The following is a 14,740-nucleotide window of genomic DNA, read 5'->3' as shown; positions in this document are numbered from 1 at the left end:
AGACCTTGTCACATGGGCATTTCTCCAAGTCGTGAGACCAGTTTAATGGGTTTGGAAAAGTTACCAAACGGAAAAACAAATTAAAACGGAACCTGGTTAGTAGGTATTTTTCGTGGTTGGACAAATAATAAGTGAGATAAGGCTGTATACCTGGTGACACTTGGACCATCATAATGTGAGCATTTGATTGCTTGGTTACTTCGCCGCTCAAACGAAGTTCCCTGAGATGGTTAAGACAGTGGCACTTGAGGGTTTTTCTGCTTAGCTCACTAATTAGTGATGGCTCTATTACATATTGGTTAAGGTCCAAATCTTTCAAAAAGTTAACAACATATGCCAACCATGGAATCTTTTTCCAGGAAGTCAGCCCCAAGCAATCCAAGATCAGGGCACGAGTGAGATGACATTCAGGCTTAGACCAGATACGGTGCCATAGTAGCATTGGTTGACATTTAATGTAATCAGCTAGGTAGTCAATCCCAAGCTCAATATGGCATCCGTATGTGGGGGCGCTCTGTGGGAGGGCCAACAGGTATTTTACAAGGCCGTTTTGGATTTTCAGCCGTGTTTACATAGCCCCATACACCGGCTCCGTATGTAGCAATGCTCTGGCATTTGGCTTGGTGGATTTTAAGTAGTACGGGGGGGGAAGGCTTACCCATTTTTCTGGAAAATGAGACAAGGGCAGAGGTAGCACGTTGGTAAAGCAGTTTTCTAGTTACCAATGCCCTTTTCCACGTTAGCTGTTCATCTATTAGGATACCCAAATAGGGGTATTCCCTAACTCGTTCTAGTTTGGATTGCTCAATGCAAAGATGTTTGGAGCTTTTCACCTTCGGCCCTGTTTGCATGACAAAGGTCTTGGTCTTATTCACCTTTAACCCAAGTGAGAGCATATAGTTACAATATTTGTCCAATTGTTTCTGCAGCTGTACCAGGGACCTAGCGAAGATTACTGAATCATCAGCATAAAGCAATGCTGGGATAGGGCGGTGGTTAATGGTAGGTAAATCCTGACTCCCTTCGAGCATGGCTGCTTCCAAACCATTGGTGTATAAATTAAACAGGAAGGGAGCCAGGACACATCCCTGCCTAACTCCACGAGTAATTGGGAAAGAAAATGTTAATTCGCCACCTGTTCCAAACCTTACGCTAGCCCAATCTTCAGAATAAAGCTCGCGCAAAAATTTGATTAGCGGCGGATCGACCCCCAACTCCTCCAGAATAGACCATAGCTTGGCGTGAATTACACAATCAAACGCCGCACTAAGGTCGACGTAGACCATGAATAGATTACCCCGTTTGACTCCCACATACTTTCCTATTAGGAGTGTCAGATTTAAAGCCTGTTCTACGGTACCCAGTCCCTCCCGGAATCCATACTGGAGGTCGGTAAAGATGTTATTTTCAGCCGCCCAATCCTGTAAACGGTCAAGAATTAGGCGGCCCGCGACTTTACCCAGTGAATCCAGGAGGGAAATGGGCCTGTAGCAGGCAGGGTTATTTCTATCCCCTTTTTTAAAAATAGGAAGAAGTATGGAGAAGGACCAGGAATCCAGAAGGCCAGTGCTTAACACTGCCGCCATTAGCTGAGTAATAATTGGAGACCATAAGTCAATATTAGAGACAAATATATCTAATGGGACACCGTCCGGGCCAGGAGCCTTTCCAGTTTTTGAGGAGGATAATGCACTTATAACGTCCCCCAAGGTGAAGGATAGGTCAATTGGATACACCCCTTTTCTTGGGCACCCAGTTACTTGGTTGCATTGTGCCGCGCTGACCGGGGGGAGATCACTAAAGATCTTTGAAAAGTGAATCACCCACTCGTCCGCGGTCACTGCTACGTCTAGGTGTTGATGGGTGTTGACCTCAAGCATGAAAGGAGATTTTACTATCTGCCAGAACTGAGAGCTGTCCTTTGTGTGGCAGCTCTCGTGTAGCTGGGCCCACAGTTTTTTCTTGAGCTCTTTTTTGCATCTGATTTGGGCCTGCTTGTATTCAGATCTTAACTTGGCTATTTTGTTCTTGTCTCTAATTGGATTATGGAGTTCTTTCTTTAGGGCGGTTAATGCTTTTCGAGATGCCGTGTCGAACCATTTTGAGCCTGGATGGGTACCTGACTTATGGGTTCGGACTAGCTTGCTCTGAATAGTTTTGAGGATTTCCCCAAAACTGGAGATAATTTGCTCGGGGGTAGAATCCTCGTCAAGGCAGGAGTTTATCCAAGGGAGTGCTTTGGTTACAATTTTAGTTGTTGTTATTTGTGGGTCTACCCGAGACCATTTCACTGAATAACCGTTAGTTCTATCCATAGTTAATGCATTTTGGGTCAGTAAGCTCTTCCGTGTAGGGTGAGGAACATTCATAGATAACTTTAATACAATACTATTAGGGAAGTGATCGCCAGATACTTCTGTTCCTGTGGTGAACTGAAGAAGTGTACCCTTTAAAGAATAAGAACACAAAATAAAATCTATGGTACTAAAACAGCCCGGCCGTGAAAAGTAGATTTGAAATCCACGGGGGGTCTACAAGATCGTTGGCGTACAACAATTCTAAAGACATTAAACTTTCATTAAGGGAGTCTCCTACCGCGGAGTGTGTAAAATGTGTCAATGGGCTGTCATTTTCGTCTAAAAGGCCACAATCAGTTGTCTTATAGTTTGGGCACAATTGTACATTGAAATCGCCTCCCCATATTACATTACACAATGTAGATGAATGTTTAGCGCGTTGTTCGCTTGTAAACACGGTAATTGCAGACACAGTTTTCATACATTCTATCTGGGATAGATTATTATAAAAGTTGATAATACTATATGACGTACCATTTTTAAAAATAACAAGAAGAATTTGGTAATTTTGGGTAGTACATAAGATGGAGATTTTTCTTACTTCGAGATTATTTGAGATATATATGACAAGGCCCCCCATTGGTCTGCCATGTAATGATGGGCAGGCCGGAGAGTGAAATGTTAGGTAACCCTGTATGTGCAATGGGTCGATTGTCCAAGTCTCTTGCAAACAGATTATCTGGTGCGTGGTAACAAAGTCCAGCCAGGATGCAGATAGAATCTTGGTTCGGAGACCTGCCACATTCCAAAACAATATTGATACTAAATGGAACGACAAAGTTTCATTAGTGGGTACAGAGCTTCCTTTCTGTGCAGGAGTTTTCAGGGATGCACATGAGACGATATTATGAGGGGAAGACAAAGATACACCATGATTGGAGTTGGTAACAATAGTGGCATTAGTGGGAGGCAAGGTGAGGTCACATTGGTGAAAATCTACAGCCTCTATATTAGTTATATCTGTTGCAATTGTATCAGTTGTAGTTGATGACAATATCATTTTAGCCGGTGGACTTGAGGATTGAGAGGGGCTTGCTAGCATTAAGGGTGGTAGATCAGGTAGGGGTGAGATCGCATTATCCGGGCCCTGGACTGCTGGTGGTCAATCCACCATCTCCAGGCAGTCAAACCTGTTATAGGTGGAAACACCCCTCCAATCTGGGAATAGCGTAGTTTCCCTGCCTCCTTGTCCTGGCCATATTGACCAGTTCATTTTATTGTTCCAATTGCCTACCTGAGTCCAGTTCCATTCGTGGCCTGATGGTAAGGATTTAGCTGGGGGGTAGAAAAATGCTAATCTTTTTGTTGAGATTCCTTCAGGAGAAGTTTGAGGCCCCCATGAGGAAATAAGTTCCACAGTTTGGGGGTCTTCAAAGTTTATTATTATACAGTCCCCTGGGATCAATTTTGGCTCCTTCCCTACCCAGGGAACTCTGCGGACTGATACAACTCTGTTGTTAGCATAGGGGGGAAGTGGTCGGTTCATTGACAGCCAATGTAGTACCTTGTTTTTTAGGGACCATCCAGGCTCATCGGAGTTAGTATGTAGCTCTGGGACCCCAGTCATAATGATAACATATGGTGTTGCTTCTGGGGGGAGGTAAGCTGGGCGCGCTCCATTGTGTCTGGTGTTATAGGCTGCATTCTTTGGAGCAGGTGTCTTTTTGGGAGCAGACGTCTTTTTTGGGGCTGGTGTCTTTACTGAAGTCTTTGCTGGAGTTGGAGTGGCTGGTCGGTTGGTGGGTTGGCCCTCTGATACAGGTGGGGCAGGGAGGGAAGAGGTAGCAGGAGTAGTAGACTTTTTTGCAGTTGTATTGGCTAGTGTTTGCTGCAGGTTTGCAGGAGTTGTATTTACTCGTTTTTGGTGGGCCGCTGGTTTTTGTTGGGCCGCCATTGTAGTATTTACCACTTTGGGGGCTTTATGTGATTGTATAGGATTTATACCCCCAGGGTTTTTTTGTTTTGAGTTATATATTGGGGCCGCGGGAGTGAGGGCATAGGGGTCGAGTTTTTCTTAGATTTTAAGTCAGAAGTTAATGTGGCTAAGGATTTTTCAATTTTTGCTAGTGATACCTCTAAAGGTTGGAGATGCTGCTTTATTAGTGCCTCAATAGAGGCCAGCATGTTGGTATCGTGTATAACTGGATCCTGCCTAGTGCACGTATTGCCACTCAAAAATAGGTTATGTGTGTCAGATGAGAGGTTTATGATTTCTGACGTAGAAATGGCGGTCGGCTGTTGGGACTTAGCCGAGTGAGTTAAAGCTTGGGCTAAAGAGGGAGAGTTTTCAGACAAGTTGTGGCGGGAGATCCTGTCGTGTGTTACTATTGTTTTGAAGAGAGTTCTTATTCCCTTTTCTTTTTCCCTTATTCTTTTTCGGGATAGCACCTTCTCTCTGGCCCCTCGTAGAGGGGGATGGTAGGTCCCTCGTAGAGGGGGATGGAAGGTCCTCATCTGGAGGGATTGTAAACAAGGTCGGGGTTCGCTCAAGTGATGGGGGGAGATGGGATGCAGAGGATTGGGATATTTGTGTTGTGGAAAGGTCGATGGACACCGACAAGTCTACAGTCCCAGGGACCATTGGGGTCTCTTGTTGTGTACCAAGGACAAGGGTACGTTGAGGAGTAACGGCGGAGGCCAAAAGTCCCAATGAGGAACGCCTGGCTGCAGCTAGGTCCTGCGAGACCCTCCTTTCTAATAGGAGGACACCTTGATTGATGGCATCGTTCGCCTTGGCAATGAATTGGTCTATTGGCCCTATGACCTGGGCAGTGTGAGTAAGTTTGCTATTTCTAGTGATTCTAGGTGACATTGTAGCAGATTCGAAGGACACAATATCAAAATGCAAAAGGAACGACACCTGATTATTGGTGTTAGTAGAACCACAAACAAATGAAAGGAAATGTCAGGGGGGTGGCCCAGTCCAGTCTTACCCGGGCTTGAACGGGATTAAACGGGCCCGCCCTTGGCCCGGGCTTCGCCCGGCGTCCCACTCGCGTCCCGCGAGACGGGGGTGACTGGTAATTTATGCGCCTCCTGGCGCGCAATTGGCGCGGGTTGCGTCCCGAAGGCTCTTGGGAGTTGTAGTTTTTCTCCTCCCCGCACTCCGCTCGACGGCCTCGCCCCGAGATGGAACAGGGGTCAGGCGACGGGAGGCCAAGAAGCACAGCAGGCTGCAGGGTCAAGAAAGTGCTTTATGGTCAGCAAAAGGGTCCAGGCAGCAGCGGATAGCCTCGAAGTAAGTCCCCTATCATCTTTCAAACATAGGCATCTACCCATCCTGCGCCTGACCTTTATTCGCCTTTCCGTAGTTGTAAAATATTTCTTACTCTACTGCCTCCCCCTCGCCCTCTTTCTTTCATGTTATCACTCCGGCTCTCTTTCTCCGCCTCCCACTTTCTTCTCTCTTGTTCTCTGGATTGGTGTGCTTGAAAAAAAGACTGCACTTTCGCGCATACTTCACTAGCTGAGCCTTGGCCTGATTCAATTTGGCTGCAAAACACTTCGCACATTCTCGCTCTTCAGTGTTTACACCAAGTACTGCACATCGAACCATGAAACCGAAGCATTACTTACCCTGGATTAGCTCAGATGTTATTTGCCAACTCGGAAGTTTCAGCAAGGGACGTTCTCCCCTCTGGCTGGCGAGACCATTAAATGATGCCCTGGAAGAGCTGAAGCCCTGTTTTACATGTTTTTGTACAATAAAAGTCAATGGCACTGTCTGACAAGGGATTCCTGTTATTCCATTGTTTCACCAACAGACAAGGCTGTATCACAAGAACATAAATGTGTCTGCAGTACTTTAATTTGTTTCAAGTCAAGTCAAGTCAAAATGTATGTTTATTATGACCATAGTCTTTAAGCAATGCAGTGAACATTTAATTTGTTGATGCAACATTTGAATAGATTTGTGGTGATATTTGAATGTGCTAGAGCTACAAGCTGTTTGCTGTATTTTTACTTGGTGTGCACATGTTTTTTTTTTTTAAATACAACTGACAACAATGAAAAATGTAATATATATTGCAATATGGTGCCGGTGCCCACAACTGTGCAATTTACAGCTGCCAAATTAAAATGCAACTGACTGCTTGTGCTGCCAACACATTCAAATACAGCCAACTCATATCTATAAAAAAAATGCACAGGTTATGTTAATGTCTTAGAGGTGCTTCAATGTCACCCCCGACATACATTGTCATACTGCGTCTACTTTGATATTTTATGCACCAGAGAAGCATCTTACACTCGGACACCTCTTCATGTGCATTCAACATGCTCAGCTGACATCAGAATGGAGGGGCCGGGGGAGGGGGGATTTCGACAGACGATGAAGAGCGAAAATGAATTATTTATTTAACCTCATTGATGCTGATGACGGCTCCCGGCCGTCATGAGTCACGGGGGGGCGTGTGCTGATGATGGCTGCTCCACGGAATTCGCGCCGCAGTGATGAGGTTAATTTCCCCTCATCGTCGTCCATGGAAATCCCCCTCACCCGGCTCCACCGCCCCATCACTCTTACCTGCATGGGTCGTGGCTGGTTGGCATACACTTTGATTGGGGTTTCGGTCGTAGGCATGCTTGCTTCATAAACATTACTTCAGCTTCAGTGCAGACTTGATACAGTGTGTACCACATCTAACCTAAAAATATAACACCATGTAGAGCAAGCAATGTCTGCGATCTTACTGGAGTGATGGCAGTAAGTGCGTATCCCCAGACGTAGCGATGGGCAGAACAGTGAACTATGTAAATGTTTGGGGGGCAGATTTATGTTGGGAATGTGCCACGTTTGCGTTACGCAACAGCGGCGTAAACGTGGTGCATTTCTACGACCCATTTACAACGTGACGCATCTAGGCAGATGCGTCACGATGTAAAGCCCTGCGCCACTTGTGGGTGTTCCGGCGCAGGGTGGGTGTTCCCGGGCAGGTGCGCCTCGCAAAAGTGCCTGCGTGAAATCTACAATTTCACGCAGGCACTTTAAGGCCAATGCTGCGTCAAAACCCTGCGCCTGCTTGAAGCAGGCGTAGGTCTTGACGCAGCATTGTAAACATGGGGCACCCCCGAGCCTTGCTGGAGCTGCGTCGCGCTTGTGACGCAACTCCAGCAATGCGCCACCTTTATGGCACAGATGCGTCACGCATCTGTGCTGTTTTTGCCCCATGGTGCGCCGCATTGTAAGTACGGCGCACCATGGGTGGTGGAGCAGCGGGGCAAAATAACTGCTGCATCCCTGGGTTATGCGCCAGTTATCATAAATCTGCCCCATAGTTCTTAATGTGAGTATATGTAATATTGTTAATGGTCATTGGATCTGTGGGAAGTCTCTACTTGCTGTATATATCAAACGTTACGACGCGGCCAAAGGGAGATTTGTCTTATTTGTTACACAAGCACGACCCTGCTTTAGAAAAGGTCTCTGTAGGGTACTGGTAAAGCCAAGGGATTTTGGGCCCACCTGGTACATTTCCCTAAGCCCCAGACCTGTGTAAAAAAAGCCTGTGTGTCGCCTACCAGGCAAAACAGACAGGGGTCTCACTGGTGATGTGTTTAGGTGGTGCCTTTCACTTATCCAATTAACAAAACAATGGTATGGCTATAAATCTTTATTACGCTCCAAACTTTTAGAGCGTAAAAAGGGAATTACAATTATATTAATCATAATTAGCAGTAATCAATGACCATTATGAAAAAATTGAAGGTGAATAACACAGCAGACATATAATGAATGACTAACAGAGTCCTGCATTGTGTTTGCTGCTGCTTTATAAAAATGATCCGAATTCTCTGCATGCTTTCCTCTGGCTACTCTGCAATGAGCGCAGTCAACCTGATGTCAACATCATGTATAGGAGCACGTTTGTGCTGTTTTTACAAATGCCTCAGAGCGTAGCATGGTCCCCAAGAAAGTACGACTCAACCAAGGTGTCTATCACAGAATACAAAATGTCTGAACAATCTTTTCCCTTTTTTCTCAATTGATGCACAGGAAAATGACATGAAAATGGTACATGTGTCAGCCAGAATACAACATGTGAATTACACAGACGTGTATTGTATGTACATTGTAGGCCTATATATATTATCACCAAATAAAGGTATTTATTAATATTAGCTCACATATGTATAAATATATGTCATCTGTACCAGTGATAAAGACATAATCAACCACCATTTCGTAACATAAAGAATCAATGAAAAACGTTACCAGTGGCAAGGTGCAAAGACCACAGGTTAGAATCAGGGTCAAAGATCTGCAACAGCATGCTACAGATCTTGTGACATGATGTCCAAGGTGGTGAAATCCTTCACGTCAACAGAGCCTGACGCCTCCCCACAACCCTCTCCGAAGGAGAGATGCAATGAACTTGCAGTCATTTTTAAAACTAAAGACGAAAATATCTATCAATCCATGCAAGGGAGCAGCGACAACCCAGACCCTCATAGTATCAAGGTCTCCGCAAGGCATAAGGCAAGACTCACCCTAAAGGAATTTCAAGTGATAAATAAAGACACCAAGTATAAGATTTTACGAGGTATCAAATCAGGCTCTCCTAAGGATCCGATCTCCCCACACATTTTGATTCAAGGGGGAAATACCATCATAACGACCGCCACAGAATTAATCACACTATCCCTTATGTAAGGGAACGTGCTGAAGGCCTGGAAACATGCAATAGTCCGGCCATTGCTGAAAAAAACACAACTAAATCCAACAGATCTAGGAAACTATCTCACTCCTACCCATCCTAGGAAACGTAGCTGAAAAACACCTTAAAAACACACTATCACACTTCCTGGAGGATAACGAGGTGCTTCACCAGACTCAAATGGGTATTAGACCATCACACAGCACCGAATCTGCCTTATTATTGGTCACAGATTAATTTAAGGAAATGTTCGATCATGTGGGCACCGCCGCCATCCTGCTGCTAGACCTAAGCGCTGCCTTTGATATGGTGGACCACAAAACTCTTATCTTTAGGTTAGAGAAAGCAAGCATATAAGACAGCACTCTAGGATGGCTAGGGTCATTTCTGAGGGATAGATCCTTTCAGATCACAGAAGGTGGATATGATTGGAGGTCCTAGAAGCAACATGTGAAGTGCCACAGGGCTCCGCAATCAGCCCCACTCTATTTAATCTATACATGTAACCCCTGGCCGAGATTATTCAGGAATTTGGGTTGTCAATCATATCTTATGCAGACAACACACACCTGGTAGTCTCAGTGGCAGAGGGCCCCAAATCAAAACACTACCAAGTGGCTCCCTGCATGGAAAAGGTAGCATGCTGGATGACAAACTGTAGACTAAAACTAAATGGAGACAAAATGGAACTTATGTTTCTATGAAATAGTCTCCCATCACAAGTCACCATGGAGTGTCCAAAAGGACTGAGATGTCCACCTATGCACAAAAACTCCATAAAGAACCTAAGAATGTGGCTAGACCCTAACCTGACAACGGAAACACAGGCCAGAAAACTGACAGCTACGTGTTTTATAATCCTGCGTATGCTCCATAAAATTCTAGACCTCATCCAAGAGGAGATCCGAAAGACAGTGACACAGTCACAGGTGATCTCCGGCCTGGACTACGGTAACTCTCTCTTCTTGGGGTCACCTAAATAAGTTTTGAACAGGCTGCAGGTGCTACAGAATGCAGCCGCTAGGGTACTCAGAAATATACCCAGGTATGAGTCAGCGAAAGAGGCCCTGAGATAACTGCACTGGTTGACAGTACAGGCCAAGGTCAAATTTAAAGCATTATGCATAGCACATAGGGCCTTGAATGGCAAAGGTCACGCTCCCCTCAGGGCACTCATCACATCAGACACACGATAACAGCCCTCAGATCCACCTCAGATCATTTGGCCAAAATCACTAGGATAAGATGGACCAGATTTGTGCACTTTGTACCTAAACTATGGAATTCCATGCCAATGACTTCTTACGGATGAACCTAGCTTCAGGAAAAAAACGGAAGACTTGGTTGTTTCCTGAATAAGCTAATGCTAACTATGACCTTCTGTTTCCGCAGATCTGAGAAGCCTCCAGGCAGCTATGGGCTATAAAAAACCCATAAAAATAAACTTAAACATGTGGCCTGCACCAAGCCCTTTTAGCATTAACTCTGAGCACCCTCGAATCTGCAGCAGAGTCTTTATGATTGTGAGTCAGACTATGATAGCAAGAATATCATCTGGCAGAAATGTTGTATCCTGAATATCGATTTGCAAAAGTATTGGACCATTGGGTGTACATTTTCTATTATAAACTCTAGTGAGATGGTATTTTAAGCATTATATTTCAGACAGTTGTATGATGGGACAAAGAGGTCCTCAACCCCGCATACCTAACAACCACCGCATCTTAACCATGCATTGCTATGCCACGCATGCCTTTACCACACATGTTCGTGGTAAAGGCAGGCATGGTAAAGGGGTATGTGTGTAGCCACCTACCTCCCCACCACCCTAAGGCACCATCTCCCCCCCTCCCATTCCCCTCTTGCCCTGAGGTGCAAATACCCCTACCCTGTACAAAACCCCTTGCAGTGACCTACCCTGCCCTAATACATAAAACCCTGTCCCTTAACCCTGTCTCTTAACCTGGCCCTGTCCCCCTGCCCTAATGTCTAAAACCCTGTCCCTTTGCCCTGTCCCTTAACCTGACCCAGGGCCAGCCCTGACCTAGCCGTAAGAACTGCCCCGCAATCCACTAAACCCTAAAAACTACCTCAACTACCCATTGCCTTCCCCCTGCCCTGAGGCATAAAACCTAACCCCTAATTTAAAAAAAAACTATCACAACACTCCCACAACCCTAAAAATTACTCTGACTTCCCCAGCGCTGAAAACTATCCCTGACCCCTCCATTCCTGAAAACTACCCCTGACCCCAGCCCTAAAAACGAGCCCCAATTCCCCCAACCCTGAAAGCTAGCCCCAATTCCCCCAGCCTTGACAACTAGCCGTATCTCCCACCCCTGAAAACGACCTCCAACTCTCCAGTCCTGAAGACTAGAACTGAACCCCGAACCCTGAAAATGACCCGACCCATCCCTAACCCATAAAAACTACCTAGACCCACCCCCACCCCGGAAAACGACCCCGAGCCTGCCCTCAAAACTACCCCGACCATACCCCCAAACCACCAATCTACCCGAACCATCCCCATCCCCCAAAACAGTCCATAACCCCCAGCCAACAAAAGTACCCTGACCCACCGGCCAGCCCCACTTAAAATAACCCTGACCCACCCCCCAGCCCACAAAACACTGCACAAACCACCCCAGCCCTCAAAATATTCCTGACCCACCCCCACCCCTCAAAACAACCACTGACCTACTCCCCAGCCCCACTTACCACGGCGCAGATTTCTTCCTGCTTCCATTCACCAGCAAGCCCTACCGCACAATGCCTTAACCACGCACATGCGTGGTTAAGGCATATGCGTGGTTACAACATGTGTGGTAGGGTGTACGGAGTCGGGACACTTGTGGTTCAGACTGTGGTGTTCCGACTATTCCCTATTTTAGACACTAAATTTCTGACAGAGGATACTATGGCTTCACATTTCTGGCCTCATGCCCTTTGTAGTGTTTCTCTTTCCTTCAAAGTTTGATTGGATACTCAGTCCAAAACGGATTATTATTATTATTATTAAAGGGGTTTGTAAAGCGCCTGGTGATGCCTCCCGGCGTGTCCCCGCGCTGTGGAGAAAGAGTCAAGGGAGGAGAAGAGGGGGAGGAAACTAAAGGGCGAATAGGTATGTTTTCAGCAGTTTTCTAAAAGAGGACTCATTATTCGCTAGTCTAATGTTGGTGGGAAGGGTGTTCCAATTGTTGGCTGCTAGTGAACGGAAAGAGTGTCCTCCCATTCTAGCTTTTTTTATGCGCGGAGTCTTGAGCAAACCCATTCCCATGGAACGAAGGGATCTATTGGGCTCGTAGTGCATGGCTAGATCAGACAGATAGGATGGGGCTTTCTGAGAGATGATCCTATAGCACCAGAGCAGTGCCTTGAATAGGATTCTCTTCCTGATTGGCAACACGTGAAGGGTAGCCAAGGTAGGTTTAGAGGGTGCTCGTCTGGGAAGTCTCAGAACTAATCGTGCAGCTGAGTTTTGTAAAACCTGCAGTCTTCTGATGTTCTTATCGGAGATACCCAGCAGAAGCACGTTGCCGTAATCTATACGGGAGGTTATTAGTGCCTGAGTCATGGTACGCCTGGACTCTAGAGGGAGAAGATCCAGGGTACGATTGAGAGTTTTCATGATTCCAGGTATGCTGGAAGCCACTTGATTTTAATAGTGGAAAAAATATCCAAAGGTTCTCAGCAGAGGTCCCAAATGATACAATTGGGAAAGGTAAATTACTTTGCTGGCTATGCATACAGAAAATTTCTTTTCTTTTCCATGGCAATTTACTGAAAAAAATGTATTGTAAAAATAAACAGTAAATTCAATATTTTAGTGATAAACATGTAGGTTTAGTAAAACCATAAGTAGACATTGTAGCAACGTACCATTTACTTATGCATGTTAACTAATTCATTCCTCTAGATAAATGTATGTAAATAACCAAAAAGTCATGAACTACTTAATTGTTGACACTTTTATATTAAGCAAAATATACCAGACAAAGTTATAGAGTGCTTTGCATAAGGATATGTTTTTTGCAAAAAAACTATTTCATGCACATAGCCATTAGTTCTGTTATATTTCAGATCGCAGACAGCATATGACAATGTACTGTTAGTGTCAGGCTACATTACATCGTAATGTTTCTTTGGTGTGGGGAACGACTGCATTTACTCTGTGTTGGACCTGACATAATTGGGATGATTTTCTCCTTAATTTTTGGAGAGGTGTGGCTCACTGGTTAGAGGCGGCAGACCCGAGTGCAGAGAACGGCCCGGGACCAGGGTTCGATTCCCGACGCGGCAGGGTCTTGGACCAGGATCAGCGGACTGATAATTCTCGCATCGGTGCCTACTCCGACTAGGGAGCACACTCGGCAACTCTGGGCATTAGCTTGCCTCATCTCCACAACGGCCCCACACAAACGCCGGGGATGCCTGGTTTCACCTTGGAGACCCCCAGGAGGGACTATCTCACAGGGAAAGCCAGGACGGGTTCCCCAGCGGTCTATAGCGCTACGAGGCCTCCGGGTAGCAGTGCGCTTTACAAGACACAACAATTTACAATTTACAATTTTTATTGTCTTTGTTTTTGCTGGCATTAGGACTCTGCACCTATTACAACTGTTAACCAGCGTTCAAGTGCTTGTGCTCTCTCCTTAAACATGTTGGATTGACTTATTCCCAACTGGAATATTTAATTTACATAGACGTCCCTAGTAAAGTTGCACTACCTGTGCTCATGGCATGTAAATTAAAAGCTACAAGTTGGCCTGTAGCAGTGATTGTGGCACCCACTTATGTAGTTCTTAACACATGCCTAAGGACTTCTACTGCAGCCTGTGGGTGTGCAGTTTTAAACTACGATTTTGACCGGGCAAAATAAACCTTTTGTTAGGCTCAAATCTTCCATTTAGTATACATGTGTCACACCTAAGGTAGGCCCATGACAGCCCCAAGGGTAGAGTGGAGTATATTTAAATGGTTGGACATGTACTTTCAAGTTTTACATGTCGTGGTAGAGAAAAACTCTTGAATTCATTTTTTTACTACTGCAAGCCCTACCTCTCCCATTGGATAAAATAGGAGTTACCTTAATATTTTTTATAAGAGTAATTTCCAAATGGGAGTAGGTATTATGTTCATGTTTGGTGTCCCTGGAATCACAATTTAAAACCCTAACTGATGGTGAAGTCAGATTTTAAATAGCAATTCTGAAAATTTCACTTTTAGAAAGTTGGCATTCCGTTTCCTTAGAAATGTGATGCCACCAGTCTATCTCTGGGTCACATGACAGGGTGTTGGTGATAGGTGCACTTTTTTGCATTCCTCCTAGAAAGCCATGCACCATGGATGCTTAGAGGTGACTTGATGGGCCATCACTGGCAGGATAGAAGGGAGGAACTGGGCCCAGCCTCACTTGCACTTGAATAGGGTGGGTCCTGTCTCCATGCAAAGAGCTGTATACGCGGATTAATTAGTATGGGCCCAGGAAGGCAGGGCACCTGTGCACTTCAAAGGCGTACCTCTACAAGCTTCTCCATACTCTTCTCCCTACTTCAAAGGCACAACTGGTTATATAAATTGGACTTCAGACACCACCACTTCAGTACACTTCTGAAACTGAGGATACTCTGCAAGGAAGAAGGATTGCTGTGCTGCTACAAGGACTGTCACTATTCTAGACTGCTGCTCTGAAGTAACTGCTGCCCTATTGTGCTGACCTGATGT

General features: G+C 45.4%; 1 protein-coding gene across 3 annotated transcripts in view; it reads right to left on the bottom strand.

Moving 5' to 3' along the window:
* Window positions 1-14,740, bottom strand: part of GRID1 (glutamate ionotropic receptor delta type subunit 1) — a 2,431,615-nt gene that overhangs the window by 1,380,103 nt on the left and 1,036,772 nt on the right. The window lies entirely within an intron of this gene.

This window comes from Lissotriton vulgaris, chromosome 5, assembly GCF_964263255.1.
Source record: "Lissotriton vulgaris chromosome 5, aLisVul1.2, whole genome shotgun sequence".
Classification (NCBI taxonomy): domain Eukaryota; kingdom Metazoa; phylum Chordata; class Amphibia; order Caudata; family Salamandridae; genus Lissotriton; species Lissotriton vulgaris.
Note: the sequence above shows the minus strand (reverse complement) of the source record. Positions and strands in the feature narration are given on the sequence as shown.